Here is a 22,054-nt window from a genome sequence, read left to right as displayed (position 1 = left end):
TATGAAGCAGGAGCACAGTACTCACCTGAGTACACAATGACAGCTAAACCAATGACAGCTAAACCAATGCGTTTTGGTCCATCCGGTCTACTTCACATCTCTTTCTCTGGTGATCTTGACATCAGAGCTTCCTTGGCAAGGCAAGGCCCAGCATCCAACAGATGCTACAGAAGAACAAGAAGGAAGCCCTGGGGCTGAAGAGGAGCCTCAAGCCTTCCAGCTTCATCTGTTTGTGTTGGGTTCCTGAATGGTCTGGTTGTTTGATTTCCTGGCAAATGAGCAGAGTCACTGGAGTAAACAGAACAAACCTAAGGCCCAGAAGTAACTAGTCCTCTGATTCTTCTCATGTCAATCAAGATTCCTTGAGAGACTACTGGGTGTGAGGCAGTATCTGAATTAGACAGATCAGGAGGTGCACCTGGAGGGGTTGGGGGGAGGGGGCATGAACCCACCCAGAGCAGTTGGACCCTGGATGTCAATGTCTATACTCAGAAGAGCTTGGTCCTACAGAAGCTCTGTTTCTGGGGCTGCAAAAACAAATGGACACTTTGAATGATATGGTGATTCAAGGGTGTGCTAGGCCCTAAACTGTTTCAAATGGCTTTATTCCATAATTGTGAAATGGTTAAATCCAATAAAAAATGTTTCAAGTAAAACTGTTAAGAAACCTGAGAGGAGGAGCAAAGAGGGGAAAAATTGAATATAAAACATAAATTAGAGTGAGGTTTTCCTAATATAATTAGACAATCAAAACTGATAGAGTCTCTTAACACTCAGAACTAGGATTTAAAGAGGTGGATGAGGAATTATTAGACTATTTTGGGCAAAGCTTGGTCAATGTAACATAGAAACTTTTTTTGCATAGTAATTGTCTTGCTATTTACCATTAAATAAAGGGCATCCAAATGAACAAAGGGAAAGGTCACAAAACTGTAGGAAATCTTATCCATATCAGAGACAAGGGTAACAATGTATAGACATGAGAAGTGGCCTGGAAATCAATTAGAAAAAGAGATGAACTACCAAGCACTGAGTATTAGCTCACATTTACTGAACACTAACTATGTTCCAAGTACTGTCTGAGCAGTTTCCATCTGCTTTTATACTCCTAGCAACCTGGGAGGCAGTCAACATTATCATCCCCACTTTATAGATGAGGAAATCAAGGTACAGGGTGGTGAAGTAATTGATGGGCCAGGGCCCCAACACAGCCTGACTTCAGAGTCTGTGTTCCTAACCTATACTCTGTTGCTTCTCAAAGACCGATGAGCAATACAAGTAGAAATTTCCAACCCTTGCAAAATAACCAAAGAAAAGGCAAAGGCAAGGCTATGTCTCAAGTACTAACGAGACAGCATTCTTATCATCTGAGCCTTCCATAATAATTTGGAGAACCACCGGAACCCTACAGAATCCACATTTCCATTTCATTCAACAAGTAAAGCTTCAAAAGTCACTAAATTCAAGGCCCTGGCTTGATTTAACAGAGCCTGGCAGGATTCCATCCATTGCCTTGAATCAGTTCAGAACATACAGTATTTAAACATCAGAGATAATGCAGAGAAGAGAAAGCTATGGACTATGAAAGTAATGAGCTGCTTTTTTTTTTTTTCATTCCACCTGTCTTTAAAATAAGAATTATACAGCACCCCATAGCCCACCTCTCCAAGCTCAGCAAACCGTCCTGTGGTGGCACAAAAGTCACAACCACAGGCAACTGAACACATACCCCATGTTCATATGATGCACAGAACTCACATGGGGGTAAGGGCACCCTCAGCGGAGAAGTTGTCTGATAGACCTCACAAGAATCCTGCTTTTAATAGACATGTCTAGAGTCCCAGGCCCTTACAGTGACATGCAATTCTGCACAGCTGGCCTAAAGCAGCAGAGAAAAGTAACCCCGAACAGGCTTCAGAACAGTCCTGGGTCTGAGGATAAAATCCAACAGACTAGGCCACTCAGTGCCCCACAGTGCATTCTGGCGGATGAAAAGCTCTCCCAGAACAAAATAATTCTCATGCTGTCCCAGCACTTTTTCTTTGACATTGTGCTGTACTGAACTTCCTCATGGGGACAAACATCTGAAGAGGATGTGGCCTGAGATTAAGACATTCTTCTTAAGTATTGTTTCTTTTTAGCAAACTGCAAATGAACCCCAGGGATTCGGAATGTCCTTTAAGCAAAGGGAGACATCTAGTGGCCAAGATTCACAACTGTTTACTAAATTGCTGTGGGGTAGAATGGTTTAGTTGCATGGTGTACTGGGGACTTGGCAGGGAGGGGCGTGCTCTAAACCAGGTAACCTCTGAGACCTTGAGCTACTGTGCCCATATGTTTGGCAGGGATTCAACTTTCAGTGGAATTCATTTATTCATTTATTTATTCACTCAACAAACATTCATATTAATTGTCTACTAGGTGCAAGACACTACTAGGCCCTGGGGACCTCAAAAATCTATAAATACTGCCTTCTAGGATCTTATACCTTAATAGGAAGACTGGCCCACCAACTATCAGTTCAAATGCATTGTGATAAGAGCTGACCACATTATAGTAGAGTAGCCCACTATATACCATAGAAAAGGCACGTAGATGAATCTTTGAGGATGAGAGGAAGAAATGTCTAAACCACAGGTCTCAAACTGGCACCCTGTGCACCCCATCTGGCATGCAGATGTGTTTTTCTTGGACCATGCAATGTTTTTAAAACTCTGAATTAGTTGCTGACATTTAAACATCAGGGGATTTCATATGAGAATCCAGATTTCAGCTTCTTTTAAAAAAGTAGGACGATCTGACAACACAGTTTCCATATTCTTGCCGGGTGATATTTAACTGGAGCTGAGTCTTTGAGTAGAGTCTGCCTACCTTCTGTAACTTTTTTTCATAACAGCCCAAAAGTTACTTCTTTCAATGAATTTGGGGTATATTTCACATGAACAGGGTACAAAACTCAAAATTACAAAAATATATTTATTGAAAAACCAGTCTCCCACTACTCTTGTTCCACAGCCAATAGATCGTTGTCTACAAAGGCACCCACTGTTACCAGTTAGAAACTATATCACTATGTACACCACACCATATACCAATATTCATTTCATCTGGATTAAAATTTTTTAAATCTTATATAATAAAAGGCTAATATGCAAATTGTCCCCTTGACCAGTTCAACAGGGAGTTCGACCTGCCAACCACCCGCAGTCCCTCCACCCAGTCGGTGCAGCTGCTTGGCCCAATCAGGGAGGGCCGGCTGGACCCCACCCATTCATGAATTCATGCACGGGGCCTCTAGTAAAATATAAAACTATAAAGATACAAGAAATCAAGGGAATTGTTGCTGTTGCATTCCTTAAATAATTTGTTGATTTAATAACAAAGCCTTTCTAAAGTAAGACCATAATCCAGACATCACAAATAGAAAAAACTTAGCCAAAATATCAAAAGAAATAAAAAGTGGGGAAAAATTCTTCTTGGTAAAAAATACAATGAATGGCATCCAAATATAAATAATTACCTGGAAAAATATTTTTAATTCATATCATTAATGAGTTTTTCCTTAAATATGTAATTCTTATATATCAGTAAAAAAAAAGACAATTGTTGAAATCACTTTCTAGGCTTAAGATGGAGCTACTCTGCATTGGGTGCCATGTCAGCAAACCAAAAATTTTTAAATAACTTTTATGTTCCGTAAATGCTCCACTTGAGCAGAAACGCAGTATTTTCAGTCAGTCAATTCCTAAACACGAGCCAACTCTGGCTCTCCACTTACTTCCTTGTTCCTTCTCACCTCAAACCAGGTAGACTATGTGGCCCCAGCCATATCAGATAGCTTGTATTTTTCTCTTCCTTGTTTTTATTTTTGATCTTATGAAAGCTTCTTGTCTTCCCACCCCATTTTGCAACTCTGAATAGAGACTGTCTGCATCATGAAGTATTAAATAAAGTTTGCCTTTCATTTTTAACACAACCAAAGAGACACATGGACAAAGCAATCTGAATAAACAAAATAAGGATAAAAATTGTTCTGAAAGCTACACAAAGCAAAGAAACATCTAGCATAACTTGAAAAATGAAGAATAAAGAATTGACAAAATATTAGCTTTCACCTCTCAGGTGGGCAAGGATCAAAGGGGTTGATGATACTGTTACAGATGGAAGGAAACAGTGTCATATATACTAGTCAGTAGTCTCTATTAAATTTTAAAACCTACATATCCTTTGACCCAGCAATTCTACTTTCAGGAAATATCACCTACAGATATACTTGTTCATGTACAAAATGATATCTATACAAATATGTCCAATACAGAATTATTTGTAATATGTGAATATGGGAGGCCAGGTAAAAGTCCACCAATAGGTGTGGTGGATGTGTCTGTTTAAAATCATGCATTGGTTATATGTGCAAAACATAAACCTTTTTGTTTTAAGCCATTGAAATTCTGAAATTGTCACTACCATGTAACTTAGCTTAAATTGACTAACACAGAAATTGGTAACAAGAGCAAAATCTTCCATAAGAGAAATATGAAAATATATGGCATTTGCTTCTGCTCACCAACTCCACGAGGAGGCGTGGCTGCACCAATGGCAAGAAACTCCTGACCATGCATATTGCCAAGCATGCCTTCGAGATCATCCACCTGCCCATCGCGAGAAGCCACTGCAGGTCCTGGTGACTGCCATCAGCAGCAGTGGCCCTGGGAGGACTCCACCCGCGTTGGGCAAACTGGAACGGTGAGGAAACCAGCTGTAGAGGTGTTTCCTCTGTGCTGTGCGAATCAGGCATCTGGCTGCGCTAGAGCGAACACTCGGGAATGGGGAATGAATGCATTGAGTTACTCATGTGAGTTCTTCTGGTCATTAGGACACTTAACGGTGTTGGCTTGCATGTTAGATACAAAAACAAAAGCCAAAGTAAAGAAAGGAAGATTTTGCTAGCGGTAGATTCCCTTGGGTGGTCTTTGGAAAGAGGTGTCATGATTCACAGGACAAGTTTTTATACTAAGAAACAAGGAGAACTGACCTTCAGAGAAACTTGGAGATCCACATTTACCTCTGGGAAAAGGGGGGCAGTGAATTTTCTTCGGGTGTGACACTACCTGTGCAATCCCACCACTGACTCATTGAACCTGTTGACACAGCTTTCCCATGCCATTGTCCCACAACAAACACACCACAAGACTTCCTCCACCCACTCAACCCCTTGCTACCTGCTCCTTCCTAGGAGACACAAATAGCCTTGAATGAAAATAACTGAAACAGTTCTGATAATTTATTTCACCTCCTGACTTTGCATTTATGGAACACATCGTAGTGCCAGGAATTTTGCATGTATTTTCTCGATTAAATTTCACCACCACCACCTCTGATGGGTTCTATTTTTTCTCCCATTTTGCAGATGATAAAACCAGGGCTTTGAAAGTCAACCAGCTCCCCCCAAGGTCACACAATCAGTTGAAAAGCTGACTGTGGAAATCAGGTCTGCTCACCTTGGGTTCCTGAGACTTTCATCATTTATCTTTAAATCATGCCTCGGTGCCTCTCTGTCCACATTCAGAAATCACAAGACCTTAAGTATATGGTTTAAAGCAAACTTTACAAGAAGTCTTGGGGCTTTTCAAAGAGTGAGGCCTGCCCCACCACCACCATATGCCCAGTGTGTAAAAGTTTCTGGAGCTGTGGGTTTAAAGAAATGTCACCTCAGAGGTTTTATTTGGATCTCAGAATATAAATTATTTCTTGAGAATCTTAAAAGGAGTTCAGCCATTTAAGAAGGAGGCAATGGAGGCCTTGAGTCAAGGTTCTTTGTAACTATGTTCAAAATCATAAGGCTGAAAAGAAAATTTTTTCATTTTGTCCAGCTTTATTAAGATATAATGGACATACAACATTGTGCAAGTTTAACGTCTACTGTGTGATGATTTGCTATACATGTATACTGAAATGATTACCACAAAATAATTTGATTTAATTAACTGAACCTGAGAGCCACTGGAGAAGACTAGGGAATTGGAGAGAATTTCTTCAACTACCGATGGACTAAACCAGCGGTCAGCAAAATGCAGCTCGCGAGCCACATGCGGCTCTTTGGCCCCTTGAGTGTGGCTCTTCCACAAAATACCATGTGCAGTTGCGCACATACAGTGCAATTGAAACTTTGTGGCCCGTGCGCAGAAGTCGGTATTATGTAGAAGAGCCACACTCAAGGGGCCAAAGAGCCGCATGTGGCTCTCGAGACGCAGTTGGCCGACCACTGGACTAAACGAAGTTAAATACTAGCAATTCCCACCTTCAAGAAACATACAAATTAATAAAGGAGTTGACAAACAAATAATAGTGAAACCACCTCAACTAGAATAATAGTAATTTGGGTCTAATAGGACTAGTGATAAGGAGACTCATCCCAGGTCACTCATCAGCCTCCCAGTGACCTGACCCTGCATCAGATGAAACTGAATTTGGGGGAATCCCATTTATAATATTATAGCAAATTTTTGTCCAACATTAATATAATGGCTAACATTCATATAGTGGTTAGATCAACAGATGCACCAGCACTGAGCACCTAACCTGTATCTGACCACAGGAAATGTGTATTAATTGCACCCACTCTGCCAATCAAACCCCACTCACCATTTCTTCTCAGAACACCCTTTTGGCTCTCCCAATCCACCATGAGAAGCCCTATAGTGTATGGGGTTAAAAATGAGGGCTGAAGAAACTAGTTAGGTTTGAATCCAATTCCGCTAAATCAGCTGATTATATGGAACAAGGTGTTTTATCTCTCAAGCCTCAACCATAAACTTAGACCATGTCATGCCTCCCTCATAGGTTTGCTGTGAAGATTAAATGGGATACTATATGTAGAGTGTTTTGCTAATGACCAGTATATACTAAATGCTTTCCTAAAATAAAATAAAAAGTAGCTTCCTGGAATGTCCATTTCCCTCATCTTCATCTCATCAAATCTTAGGGAGACTTTAAAGCCTGAATCAAGTTAACTGGCCCATGACTACTTTCTCCCTGACTATTTCTTATGAGAATGACTTCCTATAAAGAACACCATATACTTAAGTGTTGTATATTAGACTTATTTGACTCTGGCAACTCCTGAAAAGGAGGTGGTGGCCTGTGGGTGGGTTGAGGTAGATAAGAGGCAGATAAGCAAGCACTATGCTTCCAAAGAGGGGGCCAGAGAGGACCAGAGACTGCATTTCTACCCTACCCTCCTATCCCTCAATCTACTTTCTAACTGTATAACGTAAGGTAAGGCCAGCCTTAGTTGCTTTATCTGTAAAATGGGCTGGATCCCATTTTCCCTAGTTGAAGTCAGGGAGCTGAACCCTATGTCCTAATGTAAGACCACTTCCAGCTCTAGCTCTGAGGTCTCCTCGCACATGTGGCCCTGGAAGTGGGAGGGTCTGTCAGGTCTATCACCCTGAGGCCAGGTGACCTGTATATCTGGCCATTCTAGAGGCCTCCATACCCTCTGAGTGAACGGGACATATTGTTCTCATTTCCCTCCACGCCCTCCAAAATCTGGAATTTCTCTGCAATCAGGCCATGAGCCAGCAGCTACTAGCACCCAGGCTGCCAGCAGGGCAGTGCCCAGGGCTCGTTGATGTCAACACTGATGAGGAATGATTGAAGTTTGGCTCTCCCTGTCCTTTTCTGTGCTATCTTCAGCCAACGGCCCACAGGCTTTCATCTGCTGAGCCGGCAGTGTTAAACAACAACAGTATTCTTCCTTCCTTCCTGGACTCCCACCCCTCCCTCTGGCCACTGTCTCAAAGAAACTAACCAGCAATGACCGGATAGACCCTGCCATTTAGACTTCTTGTAAATGGTGAGGGTTCTGGGCGAGACAGCCAGATTCTCTGCTTCGTTTAATACTGGCCTGGCGACTAATCTCAAGGAGAAATAAGAAACAGACAGAAGAGGGGACTGCAGACACTTTTTGGCTAGAGATGAGGTGGAGATTTTTGATCAAAGTGTCCTGACCCTACCCATAACCAGGCAAGGACTGTCTGCCTCCAGGTCTCCCCTAAACATTGCAGGAGAAGATCTTTGGTGAGAGAGGACCAGTAGCCCAAGGCTAACACACAGTGGAAAGGTAGCTGTCCATGGAGGCCATCATCAGGTTGTGTTTTCCCAAGAGCAACTGGCCAGTAAGGGCTGATACCCAACCCGGTCTCCACTTGCCAAACCATGTGCCACATCTGCCCAGAGGGACTGCCTTTTCTGATGCTCACAAAGGCTCCATAAGGCATAGTGTGGGCCCAGTGTGCACTCATGTGTCTGTGCCTCCTGATGGCCATGCTGGGTAGTTTTGCAAATAGAAGGTCAATAGCATCCTTACAGCTAGCTGCTCTACCGCAGCCTTACCTCCCAGTGCCATGATTTATTTATCTTTCCTTCTTCCTTTATCCTTCCTTTCCCACTCCCCTCCCCAGTCATTCTCCATTTCTTTCTCCCCTTTCCCCTCCTTTTTGTTTTTTTATCCTCTCCCTTTCTCTTCTTCCTCACTCCCAATCTATGGTCATATGCTGGATGGCCAGATTTTTCCTAAATCTTCAATAATACTAGTACTCTGGAAGCCACAAAGAAGAAAGTCTTTGTATTCAGAATACAGTCTCTTTTTTTTCCCCCTTTAACTTGTGACCTTGGGGTTAATGACCTGCCATTCTGAGAGATGGCAGAAAACATCAGAAGGGTGGATTAAAGAAACCTTGAGCATAAAGAACTTGAAGAGGTTATTTAGCCCTGCCCGCAGAAATCAGCAGACACAAATGCTGAGAGCTAGCCTGTACCTGACTTCTACTTTACTTTCTAGTTGACTGCTATGATAGGCAGAATTACATCCCATCCCACCCCGGAGATGTTCGCGTCCTAATCCCCAGAACCTGTGAATATATTACTTTTTACATGACCAAAGAAACTTTTCAGATGCAATTAGACTTAAGGTCTGCGTTATAGTTGACCTTAGAATGGGGAGATTACCATGAATTATCTGGGTGGCTCAATCTAATCACACAAACCCTTAAAATCAGAGAACATTCTCCAGAAAAGGGAGTGAGAAGAGGACAGGAAGTGAGAAAGATGTGAGGTGTGAGAGGGACAGACCCCCGCAAATAGCCAAGTCCTACAACTACAAGGAAAGAAGTCTGCCAACAACCTAAATAAGTTGGAAGTGGATTCTTCCCCAGAGACTCCATTAAGGATCACAGTTCTGTCAACACCGTGAATTTAACCAAACACGACCTATATCAGATTTCTAACCTACAGAATGTTAAGATAATACATGGGTGGTGTTGAAAGTCAATAAACTTGTAGTAATTTGTTTTAGCAGCCATGAAAAACAAGTGCCAAAGACCGCCGAGAAAGTCAAATAATAACAATCTCTCTTAGGTCTCTGCCCCTCTAGGCAAATATTCTACATGCGTGGCCCTGAGAATGTGCTCCTCACAGCTCCCAGGGAGTGAGCTGAGCTTGCAAACGTAAACTAGCGGACCACACTTTCCAAGTAGTTGTGCTGCTAGTACATGAAAGTCAAATACAAATCCGTTTGCAAAACTTATAAACTCAAATTGCTAAAGTGTTCTCTAACCAAAAACTGTAACTTTATCTTCAAAAATATTAAAGAGCACTTGGTAGGGGGATGAAAGAGAAAGTCACAGTCATGAACAGTGTAGCATGCAAAGTAGAGATGTCAAATATGAAGCAGCCTTTGAAGAAGCTCATCTGGGAAGAGAAAGGAAGTATTGGGGGGAAAGGGAGAAAGACACAGTTAAGGGAGAGTGCTTATACAAGATTAGAGACACCTGCCTGTTTTTATTGGGCATGGCAATTAAGCCAGTTGATAAAGAAAAGGACAATACTATGCCTAATCCATAGACACAGACAATAGGGTGGTGAAGGCCTGGGGCAGAGGGTGGGGGCGGGCTGGAGAGGGTCAATGAGGGAAAAAGAGGACATATGTAATACTTTCAGTAATAAAGATTTTAAAAAAGAAAAGAAAAGGACAATACAATACAAAACAGAAATAATGTGGAATAAGCTCCCGGAGTAGACCTGTGGAAAAAGAACACAGAAGGAGGGACCAGCAGTCAACTAGAGAAAGGCAGCCTCAACCTCCTCTCCCGGGTTGGCGGCCAGTAGTCCTGCGTGCAGAGGAAGGCTTGCGGGGAACGAGGGAGGTCTAGGAGGGCAGATGTGGCAGAGACAGCATGACCTGACCGTTGTCATGATGATTGGAATGAGTAAGAACATTCTGTTAGAAACGGAAAAGGAATTTGTTTAGGCTGCAGCCCCTGGTGGTGATTTTCCTCTGCAGAGATAACCAACTCACTTGGAACTTTTTTTTGCCCTTTATTTTTTCAACTTCTTTGTTCATTTTAATTAAATTGGCCTTTATTCTTGTAAATAATCAAGGAATATTCTGGGAGGAGGCATGTCACAGCATGCTAAACAGCTATGCTCATCTCTCCCTGCGGATCGAGTTAGCAGCCACCGAGGTCACGTCATCACTCCGCCTATGCAAGTGACACAGCTGTCCTCGGGCTGGAGAACTGCGGGAAGGCTGGGGTGGCAATCCGCAGAGATTGTTAAGGGTCCCTGTGAAGCGGGCGAGGTTCCTGGTGCCAGGCGCCCGTTCCACTCTGTGTAACGGTATTGTGGCAGGAAAGCTCTCACAAAGAAGGCACCAGATCATGGGGCTGAGCAAGACACTATCTGTGCTGGTCAGCCTCCGATGCAAAGGGGGTCCTGGAACAATTTGGGCCGGAAGACAATGGGATTCTTTATTTCTTGGCACAGGAATGAATACATCTTTATCCCAAATGCAAAGCAGGCATTAAATCCAAGGACAATAAATGGTGAGACCAGCATTCCAGGAACAATCACAGCCTTGCTCTGTGTGCTCAAGTGAAAACAGTCCTCCAGGGCTTCAAAGAGACATGTGGGCCTCCTCTTCTCTTCTTAAGTAAACAAAATTAAGAAAGGGCAAGTACTTCCTACAGCTGTGGATGCCCAGAATTTCTCCCTAGCCTAGCCCAACCCTGACCCCAACCCAGGGTCCCTCATCCTTTCTGGCTTAAGGCAGCACGTACACAATGACCTTGAGGTTGAACTTGAAGTTATTTGGGTGCCCCCTTTGAGAGCAACTACTAAAATAAATATTAAAATAGTCTTCAAAGCATAGTGAACTTTCCTAATCCCCTTGCACGTCGCTGCATTTTTCCTATACTTTGAAGATAAATATGTATTTCTTTGAAACAAACCCTGATATTGATCGTGTATGTTTACAAAATAGGTAAACTTGGGGGAGGGGAAGTCAGTTCATATTGAAAAAGTGTACATTGGGATACTTTGAATTACATTAATAAATGCACCTTAATACATTTTAAAAATTAGTTTTTTATGCTAGAAATAAGTGAATTTGTTCTTTCAGTACAAAGGGGCATACTAGTGAGTATCCCTTTAGTTCAGCTTTCTGAAGGAGAAGCTTTATGCTAAAAACTAGCCTGAAAAAAGTTGGTGCTGGTCAGGATGGGCCCTGGAGTCAGCCGTCCCTTTGTTTCCACTTCTTGTCAGGCTGGCAGAGTGCCAGCCCATAAAAAGTCTTGTCTCTGCAGAGACCAGCCAGGCTCTTTGTGGAGTCACCTCTTGCCACTTCCCAGAAATCCCTCCTGAGTCAGGGAATTGCAAATAAAGTTTGCTCCACAACACATGATCCCCTCCTCCCACACATCCCTCCTTGAGTCTTGTGGTTTACATATTCCCACAAGGTCAAGCCAAGGACATTTGGTCACATGCAGAGTTATGGAAACAGCACATGTAGGAACAACCATGCAACAAATTCGGAGACTTAAAATTCCTCTAATTCCATGTAGGAATTCACATGGGACTGCTTCCCTTTGACAGAGAGCTGTTCTTTTCCCAGAGCAAGACATTGTGTGACCAGTGCTTTAGGGCAGACAATTCCAGTTCCGTTCCATGAATATTTTTTCCCTGGACCTACCATTTTCTAAACACGCGGGTCACGAAAGAAATTGAAAGCCAGATATTGGCCTCAAGGACTCCACAATCCAGACAAAAGGCATTAAATACATGCAGCCATGAAATTGTTTGCTGATAGATTCATTCAATCAACACTTTTTTTTTTAAAGTATCTGCTTTGTGCCAGGTACTATACAACACACAGGGAAAATAACAAATAAATAATGCTTGGATCTGTCCTTAAAAAGCTTGCAGCCTGGCAGATGGAAACAGAGCCATCCGTAAACATAAGCTCTGTAGATAGGGAATTTGTCGGGGCTGGTGGTGGTAGGACATTGTTAGGGGAAGAAATAGCTTGAACATCCAATAAATGCTTAGGAGTTTATTGCAGAAGAGATGAGCAAATGCAGCCACCAGGGAAAACTACACGAGATGAGATTTGATGTGACTCTTCAACAGTGGTTAGAAATATGGATAATTAGAAGACAGAGGCGAGGCCTTTCTGGAAAGAAAGATCCATTTAAGAGTATGAGCTGGGTACTTCCCCCAACAGGGAGAGATGGTCACAACTGGAGTGGATCACTGTGTCTGCTTACAGTTCTTTAAAATGCAGCAAAGACTTAAAAATATTTAATTATACTGTATGTTTGATGTCATTGGCAGTGGAAAGAAAGAAATTGAGTTTGAGTAAACTTCTACTGTTGCTCAGTGGCTGAGCATTGTCAGTTATTTAACCAGGAAGCCACAGTTTGATTCCTGGTTGAGGCACATGCCTGGGTTGAGGGCTCAATCCCCAGGGCGGGGTGTGCAGGAGGCAGCTGATCAATGATTCTCTCTCACATTGATGTTTCTCTCTCTCTCTCTCTCTCTCTCCCTTCATCTCTGAAATCAATAAAAATATTTTTTAAAATAACATTCAAATTAAATGCAGCAAAGTATCCAGCCCCACACCAAAGCAATTGGTCACAAAGAAGTAATCATGCCGAAACCGGTTTGGCTCAGTGGATAGAGCGTCGGCTTGCGGACTGAAAGGTCCCAGGTTTGATTCCGGTCAAGGGCATGTACCTGGGTTGCGGGCACATCCCCAGTAGGAGATGTGCAGGAGGCAGCTGATCGATGTTTCTCTCTCATCGATGTTTCTAACTCTCTATCTCTCTCCCTTCCTCTCTGTAAAAAAATCAATAAAATATAAAATATATATATATATATAAAAAAGAAGTAATCATTAAATGACAATATAAACATAATGCAGATGTATATATAATTCTTCCAGTTCTGTTACTTATTTTCTCTATAAGGAAAGGGGAAAATATGCTCTGGTTCTTTTTTTTAAAAAAGTATATTTTTATTGATTTCAAAGAGGAAGGAAGAGGGAGAGAGAGATAGAAACATCAATGATAAGAAGGAATCATTGATCGGCTGCCTCCTGCATGCCCCCCACTGGGGATCAAGCCTGCAAGCCGGGCATGTTCCCTGACCAGACTGTGACCTCATGGTTCATAGGTTGAGGCTCAACCACTGAGCCACACCAGCTGGGCCCTCCTCTGGTTCTTTTTGGCTGGTTGCATAATCAAATCTACATGAGACAGGTTGACAAGAGAAAATCAAATTGAGCTTCATGCACACAGAAAGCGCACATACATGAGCAAGTCAGGGCATTCTGAGCTAAGGGTGCAGTAAGGCACCTTGGGGCTTTCAGGGCCATTGCAGGAGGTGAGATGAGCCTAGGTCTAGTAATTAGGAGTTTGCCCTGCCAATGTAGCTAGGCCAACAAAGATTATCGCTGACAGCCTAACTCGCATTCTTCTAGGTAGTTAAGGGAGCAGGTGAGAAGTTTCACCTGTGCCTCCAGAGTCTTGGTTGCCTTTAGCTCAAAATAATCTGCATGCCGCAGAGGCACATCTTGGGGAGACTTGTTCTGAACCTCTACAGCTCTATATCCTTGGGTCAGTTCTTTAACCTCTCTGAGCCTCAGTTGCCTCATTTGCAATGATAGTGCCCACTAGATAGGACTATTTGAGGACTAAGTGAGTTCTACATGAGATATGTTAGCATAGTGCCTGATACATAATATGTGCTCGATAAATAGAAATGATTATTAAATATAGAAAAATTACTAGGGAATATGATAATAATGGTTAACATTTATGGAGTGCTCACTATTTTCCAGGGAAGGTGCTAAATGCTCTACAAGCATTAGATACTTTCATGTACACTAACAAATATATCTCTGGGCAGTGGAAGTGTCAAGAGATGATGAAAAAAAAATGTATCCCCCACACTGCCCAAAACTTTCATTAGTGTTTGTACCAAGTCAGCTACTTAGATGCAGTTTGAGACAGGGATTCCAGCATAGGGAACTCTTAGGAGAAAGGTAGAAAGAGAAGAGGATGGGGGAGGAAAAGCACTAGATGAGGATGTGTTCTCACTGGGGATATAGCTTTAGCCCAAGCCCATGGAACCATGGGAGTGTGAATTGTACCACAGAGTTAATGCTGCCTTGAGGCAAGGGACTCATTTTTGTACCAATCAGTCATTGGCTAAAGGCTGCCCCTGGGTTGAGGGTGGTGGACATAACCATCCTTGTGACTCCAGCCAGCCCAGGGCAGAGAGCAGCTATAAGCTGTTAGCAGCCTACACTCAGAGCGGGTGCAGGATGGAGGCATTGGTTCAGTAAAAGGAATCCAGGCTCTGCCTAACAAGCCACACCAAACTTAGTAGCTTAAAACAGCAAGTCATTTATTTTCCTTTGAAATGTACAATTTGAGCTGGGTTTGTCTGGACAATCTGTCTCTGTGTTACATGGTAGGAGCTGGGGTAGCTTAAGAACTGGGGGTGCCTTAACTGGGTTCTGGAATCATCTAAAGACTCACAGCTGCAACTGGGGCTGGCTACCTACTGAAACGCCTACACCTGGCTTCTCCATGGGGCTACTGGGCTTCCTCATGGCTCTGGATTCCAAGAGTGAGCATTTCGGGAGAAGAAGAAAGGCTTGGCATGTTTATAAGCCTGGAAGTCCCATAGTATCAGTTCTGCCATACTCTACTCATCGAGGTGCTCATAAAGGTCACTCTAGTTCAAAGGGTGGTGCTATGGGCTGAGTGCTGAAGCCCTAACCCCCAACAGGATGGTGTTTGGAGGTAGGGGCTTTGGAAGGTAATTAGGTTTAGATAAGGTCAAGAGGATAGAGCCCTATGATGGGATTAGTACCTTATATAAAGAGTACCTCTCTCTCTCTCTCTCTCTCTCTCTCTCTCTCTCTCTCTCTCTCTCTCTCCCTCTTTCTCTCTCCCTCTCTCTTTCCCCCTCTCCCTCTCCCTTTTCCCCCTCTCCTTCCACCACACTTCCATGTGAGGATACATAAAAAGGCAGCCATCTGCAAGCTAGGAAGAGAGTTCTCATCAGAATCCTAATCTTGGCCATCTCAGGCTGTAAAAATGTGAAAAATATAAAGTCTGTTATTTAAGCCACCCAGTCTATGGTATTTTGGTATAGCCACTTGACCTAAAAAATGGGAGATGTATTAGTTTGGAGGCTGAAAGTCCAAGATCAAGGTGTTGGCAGGCTGCTTTCTTCTGAGGCCTCTCTCCTTGATTTGCAGGTGGCCACCTTCTCTCTGTGTCCTCTCATGGTCATATGTGTGCTTCTGCATGTGTCTGATATTTCTCCCTGTGTCAAAATTTCCTCTTCTTGGAAGGACACCAGCATTTTGGGTTAGGGCCATCCAAAAAACTTCATTTTACATTAATCACCCCTTTAAAGATTGTGTCTCCAAATAAGGTTAGATTCTGAGGTACTGGGTGTTAGGACTTCAACATATGAATTGGTTGGGGAGTGGGGGCACAATTCAATCCATAACAGGCAGGAGGGAATACGGAAACAGAAACCACCATCTCCCAGAAAGGTAAATTAAAGATGCCGGCCACACTGGATAAAGCCATACTTCGGGTTTCCACTGCCTTCCGGAATTATCACATTTCAAATACGACAAAACAGTGAAAGTTATGCCCATCATCATGAACTCAATGACTTTCTGAGCCCAATCTTAACATTATTTAAATTGACAAGTTGTTGGCCCTGGTTGAGTAGCTCAGTTGGTTAGAACGTCTTCTTGATACCCCAAGCTTTTGGGTTCAATCCCCAGTCAGGGCACATACAAGAACCAACCAGTGAATGAATTAGTAAGTAAAACAAGAAATCAACGTTTTTCTATCTCTTTCTAAAATCAATCAATAAATAAAATCAACAAATTGTTTCCTACAAATGATATTCAGTTCAAATGTCCTTGCAAAATGTCTATTTTGACAAATAGAGTTGCAGGTTGAAGTGGTTTTAAAATTTCTGTGAAGCCAAGCAGTTCACAGAGAGTAAGAGGTAGTTTCTTATTTAAAAAAAAAAAAGATCAAATTTTTATGTGGGCTAGTGGAAGAACATATTGTCATAGAGAATACTAAATTGTCTACAATGTAAGATGAGTTCTTTAGAAATAGAAAAAAAAAACATTTTGAAAAGTGGCTACAATTGATTCTGGAAGGAAAAAAAATATCTGGCAAGAGAAGTCATTTAACCTCTTCTTCTATTGGACCTATGTCATTGGACATGACTTTTTCCTTTCCATTGTCTTTATTTAAGTCAAACTTATCACATGAGATTCCAGCTGTATTACAAAGGAGCTGAACCCTAGCTGGTTTGGCTCAGTGGATAGAGTATTGGCCTGGAGACTGAAGGGCCCTGGGTTCAATTTCAGTCAAGGGCATGTGCCCAGGTTGTGGGCTAGATCCTCAGTAGGGGGCATGCAGGAAGCAGCGGATCAATTATTCTCTCTCATCATTGATGTTTATATCTCTCTCTCCCTCTCCCTTCCTCTAAAAAAAAAAAAAAAAAAAAAAAAAAAAAAAAAAAAAGAAACCACCATCAATGGGCCAAGGAACAATGTCACATCGTAGGAAAAAGTGGGATGGGATATATTGTGGAGCCATCTTTGGAAAATATGGCCTGCTTTTTAGGCAGCAATATCTATTTCAGTGCCCTTAGCCCTGGATCTTTAATAAAATAATAAGTCTCAATTTAAATAAAATATTTTGCAAGTGAAACTTTACTATGATTCTCCCTAGTTTATCATCTTTCAACTAGTTTGCTGTCCTTAAGATCTTCCTACACAAAAATTCTGAAGCCACCACTATCTCTGGGTAATGGAGTTAGGGATGCTCCATAATTTTAATAATAATGTGAATTCTTACAGATAGATTATGTTATATAGAGGGCATAGATTCAGAAAAAGTATGTTCTAAAAATAATGAATGGATAGAATGATGGACTCTGGCATTGGTAAAGTACTGGGTAAACTCTTGAGCAGCATCTGAATTATAGCAAATGAAAAGATTGTTCTACCCACTGTGTTTCAGGAATAAAATTCCCCACATGGGAGATGGTTATCTTTTTAAAAATTTTTATTGTTCTTCATCTGATCAGAAAGTAATATATGCTATGGTAGTCACTGCCTATACCAAATTCTCTATCTTTTCTATTCAAGGATACTTTATCTTTTTGTTAAACATGTTTTAAAATTGGGATTACATTAAAAAAATAAAGCATGAAAATATACACAATGAAAATCATCTTTTCACCCCTGGAATCTCCCTAGTTACCACCACTTTTCTTAGCATATCTTCCCAGAATTTATTGCATATTGAGCAAATACAAATATAGGTTTTTCCTTTTTATCTCTTTTTATACATAAAAAAATAGATTCTTTTTCATGCTTTTCTACACACCTTGCCTTTATTACTTTACTAGAGGCCCAGTGCATGAAATTCATGCACTGGTAGGGTCCCTAGTGGCTGCCAGATGCTGGCCAGGGCCTCTCTCCCTTCCCCTGGCCAGCCTGCCCCCTGGTCGAACTCCTGGACAAACTCCCAGTCGAGGGGACAATTTGCATACTATGCTCTTACTACATAAGATATCTTGGAGATCTTCCCATGTCAGTTCATAGATATGGATGTATCTGTAATACATTTAAACCGATTGTTCTCCATAGAGCCTTGCCAACTGAACATGTTTCAAACTTTTGTATTTTTGCAGATCTGGTTGGTAAAAATAAATTGTATCTTTGTGTAATTTGAATTTCTATTTATCTTACTTGGAATGATGATGAGCTTTATTTTACATGTTTAAGAGTTTTTTGCATTTCCTATTTTCTAATTGCCTATTTTTTTCCTTTACTCATAATTCTGTTGGTCTTTTTATTACTTTCTAGATGCCCTGCACATGTTAAGGAAATTAGCCCTTTGTTGAGGATATGAGTCCCATTCTGCTTCTAAACCCTAATTTTGTTCAGCTTTTGCACTACTTCAAACATCCTGGTACAGGTTTACTGTAGAAAACTTAGAAAACAGAAGACAAAAAAATAATCAATGTAATCCCACAAAGGAGATCTCGATGTTGATTCAAGAAGAAAATTTAACTTGAGTTATTTCTTTAAGCACGTGAGAATTGCAGAAAAAGTACAAAAGAGAACATTTACTGAGTATCTACTATATGTATTGCATTCACATAATTGCATTTATAGTCCTCACAACAACTCTTTCAAGCAATTTCCATTGTATAGCTAAGAGACTTGAAGCTCAGACAAGTTCAAAACCCAGACCAGCGTCACAGGACTAGTAAGAGGTAGACAGGAGTTCCAACTTGGATCTGTCAGACCTTGGAGTCCCTTCCCTCCTTCCCTCCTCCTTGGAGTCTCTTCCCTTGGAGTCCTTCCCATTGCTTTGCTGCCACCTGTAGGCTGTTACATCCTGGGAGAGCCATAACAACTGAATAACAGCCACCATATTGAGAGGTTAACAACCATAATAAAGGTGACAAAGACCTCCTTGTTGTTTTGAACACCACTAGATTCATTCACTCCCAGTCCCGGAATATTCACAGGTCTGGAACGGGCACATTCATCAGGAAGCAAGGCTCAGCTGGCTGCCACTGGCTCCTAGCCATGTGTAGACAACCCCTGGTCATTTGTCAATGTTCCCCAGGGGTGCCTGCTTCATGTTAAAATCCTGGCAGTGTGCCTCATTCCACTGTATAATTGCCCGGGTCATGGCAAGGCTGACTACATCCTCTCGATGCTCCTGCTAATTCCACAGGCCCTGCAGGCTAGAAGGGCCCAGAAACAGAGCGGGGCACACCCAAAAGTGCCATCCAACAGCTGGAGGCTCCTCCGGTTTTTGGACATGAGTAAACACTTCATTGTCAAATTGTCAACATGCAAATACAGACAGGGCTTTCTTCAGGGCTAGAACAGAATGCAGGAACTAAAATGGACATGGGAGCTTCCCTAATACCATTTTCTTTATATAGATATATATATTTTTTTTTTTTTATTGATTTTTTACAGAGAGGAAGGGGAGGGAAAGAGAGTTAGAAACATCGATGAGAGAGAAACATCGACCAGCTGCCTCCTGCACACCCCCCACTGGGGATGTGCCCGCAACCAAGGTACATGCCCTTGACCAGAATCGAACCTGGGACCCTTGAGTCCGCAGGCCGACGCTCTATCCACTGAGCCAAACTGGTTAGGGCCCTAATACCATTTTCCAGTTGTGCTCTGGGGAGCCTGTGATGGTGGAGGAGGTTCCCATAAGGGCACTTGTGGGCTTGAGGTAAAGGTGAACAGGTGAGGGACTTGGTCTCACATCCCAAGTTCAACCACATCAGCCATACTTGTATTACAAGTTGTATTGTACTCCCAATGCAACTGCATTAGATGTACTGGGGGAAGGGCTGCCAGCTAAAACAAGTCTGAGAACCACTTCATTTTACTGGTGTGGAAACAGAGGCTCAGAAAGGGTTGGATGTAGCCGGATCATATGGGAAGTTAGTGGCAGGACTCAGATTAGTAGTCGACTCCTTGACCAACATTCTCGCCACTATTTGTGCTCCATCACCACACCCAGTTCTCCTGTTTCCTTTGTTCCAGACACTTGTTCTTATATCAATTTGCAGCCAACTCTTCCTCAGACCTATGAATCAACTCATACCGAATTCTCAAAAGCAACCTCTGTGCAACCAGCTCTCAGCGAGTGTTCTGGGCTCTTCCCTCCTCTCTCCCACTCACAGCACAGCCTACTCAGTGCAGTGCTGGGCTGAGCCTCACTGGAGCCCGAGGCAGAGGATAAATGTGCACCTTTGTATGCTTATCAAAATATCCCCCCAGATTTGGGCCCAAGTGGAAACATTAGTGAAAGCTCTAATTAAATTAAAAAAAAACATATCTAAATATATAAGCTATGTCCAACTTGTTTGCTCACCATTATGACCCCTCATACACTGACCCAGGGGCTACAATAGCACGGCAGCCCCAAGAACCAAGGGCTGATTGGAAAGCAACTGTCCCTCCGCACAACAACGCAGGGTCAGAAGCCAACAGCCACAGCTTGTTTTCATGTAAAATTTTTATATTCTACTCGTCATGGATTTTTGAATACATTTTAATTAATTTTTTATTTTTTAAAAAACCCTCTTGCTTACGGGGTTTTCCTGGCACTCCTTACATTTTGTGCCTCACTCACCTGACCCTCCTCCCGGCGCTACTGCTCATTGTCGTCTGACAGCTCTTCTCATCCCAGGGCTTTCCAGACCCCTGTCTACTCATTTATAGAACTCAAGGATTCCATAGCCCATATGGCCAGCCAGGATTTTGCCTCTTATGTTTTTATTTATTTCAGAGAGAGAAAGGGAGAGGGAGAGAGATAGAAACATCAATGATGAAAGAGAATCATTGGTCAGCTGCCTCCTGCATGCCCCCTACTGGGGACTGAGCCTACAACCTGGGCATGTGCCCCTGACAGGGAATTAAACCATGATGTCCAAGTTCATGGGTTGATGCTCAACCACTGAGTCACACTGACCGGGCTCATGTATCGTTCGTTCTTTAAAATCCTGAAGGCCCTTATTATTATTTTATTATTTTTCTCAGCCCTTTTTCCACACCCAGCTCCAAGTGAGGAGTTTTCCCTCAAATCATAATTCCTCTTGGAACGTGATATGTTCTTACTCCTTCTAGCAATTTCTCCTCCTATGGGTGCTGAATCAGAGCCTTTACCTTTAAGGCTGGGTCAGACATGCAGACTCCAGAAAACTGCATGGAGAGAGTTCCATGGTAGGCAGAGAGGATTTGGAGCTCCCACTTTAATTTGTATCCCTAAGATTTCTTCAGTCTTTGCAAGTCTTTGTTTAGACAAAAACAATGTGGATTTGGGACTGCCTTACCATGGGCTTCTCAGGCATCTTCACGCCGTCACACCTCTTGATTTTGACTAGGTCAACACTGACTCCCTAAGGGAGTAGGTGGTATGTGAACAAATGTGGATTAATGGCAACTAGTTACACAACTTCCCTGGCTTTGTGACGCACAACACAGGTGCAAAAACAGCCAGTTGAAGAGGGACAAGAGTGTTGTTGTTTTGTTCTGTTCCTTCCTTCTGTGATATCTCAGGAGTGTAGTTAGCAACTTGCTTAGCCACTTGTTTATCCAAATCAGTCCAAAGAGTTGGATGTGGTTGGTTGTGGTTGGCTCTCTCACCCCATAGCCTTACCAGCCTCCTCTCGGTCCTGCAGGAAGCAGGCTTAACACATGAGCACACCCTCCCCCCCACCCTCCCACCCCCAGCTTCCCACTCATTTCTCATCCTCTCACTGCAGTGACTCTGCCCTTTTCTGTTTATGTGCCCTCATCTTGCTCCCATTCTAAATTGAGGAAGTCCCTTCTGAATTCTATTTCTCTCTCCTCTCTCTCTCTCTTTCTCTCTCTCTTTCTGCTCTCATTAAGAAAGCAAGAGGGATCAGATCACTGGGGAGCCCTTTTGGATGCTCAAATCTAGATTTGCTACCCTTTTGCTCTGTGGTTATAATATGAGACTGCTGTGTAAATCCCACTGAAAACCTGCAGTGGGATTTACATCTGAATCAAATGAAGATAACTTGGAATTCCATTTTCATGTATTTATTACCTTTTTAGCCATACCTACTGCATTATGTTTTTAGTGTTTGC

The 22,054-nt window shown here is 42.5% G+C and overlaps 1 protein-coding gene across 3 annotated transcripts in view; it reads right to left on the bottom strand.

Moving 5' to 3' along the window:
• Positions 1-226, bottom strand: part of ADGRF1 (adhesion G protein-coupled receptor F1) — a 44,163-nt gene extending 43,937 nt beyond the window's left edge. Inside the window, exon 1 of one of the 3 annotated variants that reach the window (XM_036318077.1) lies at positions 26-226. The gene's annotated coding sequence lies outside the window, so the exon portion shown is untranslated. The remainder of the gene's footprint in view (positions 1-25) is intronic. The other 2 variants (XM_036318076.1, XM_036318078.1) reach the window with 2 other exon arrangements.
• Positions 227-22,054: the final 21,828 nt, after the last annotated feature.

The sequence above is a fragment of the Myotis myotis genome, unplaced genomic scaffold, assembly GCF_014108235.1.
Source record: "Myotis myotis isolate mMyoMyo1 unplaced genomic scaffold, mMyoMyo1.p scaffold_m19_p_7, whole genome shotgun sequence".
NCBI lineage: Eukaryota > Metazoa > Chordata > Mammalia > Chiroptera > Vespertilionidae > Myotis > Myotis myotis.
The sequence above is the reverse complement of the archived record's forward strand: the minus strand, read 5'-3'. Positions and strand labels throughout refer to the sequence as shown.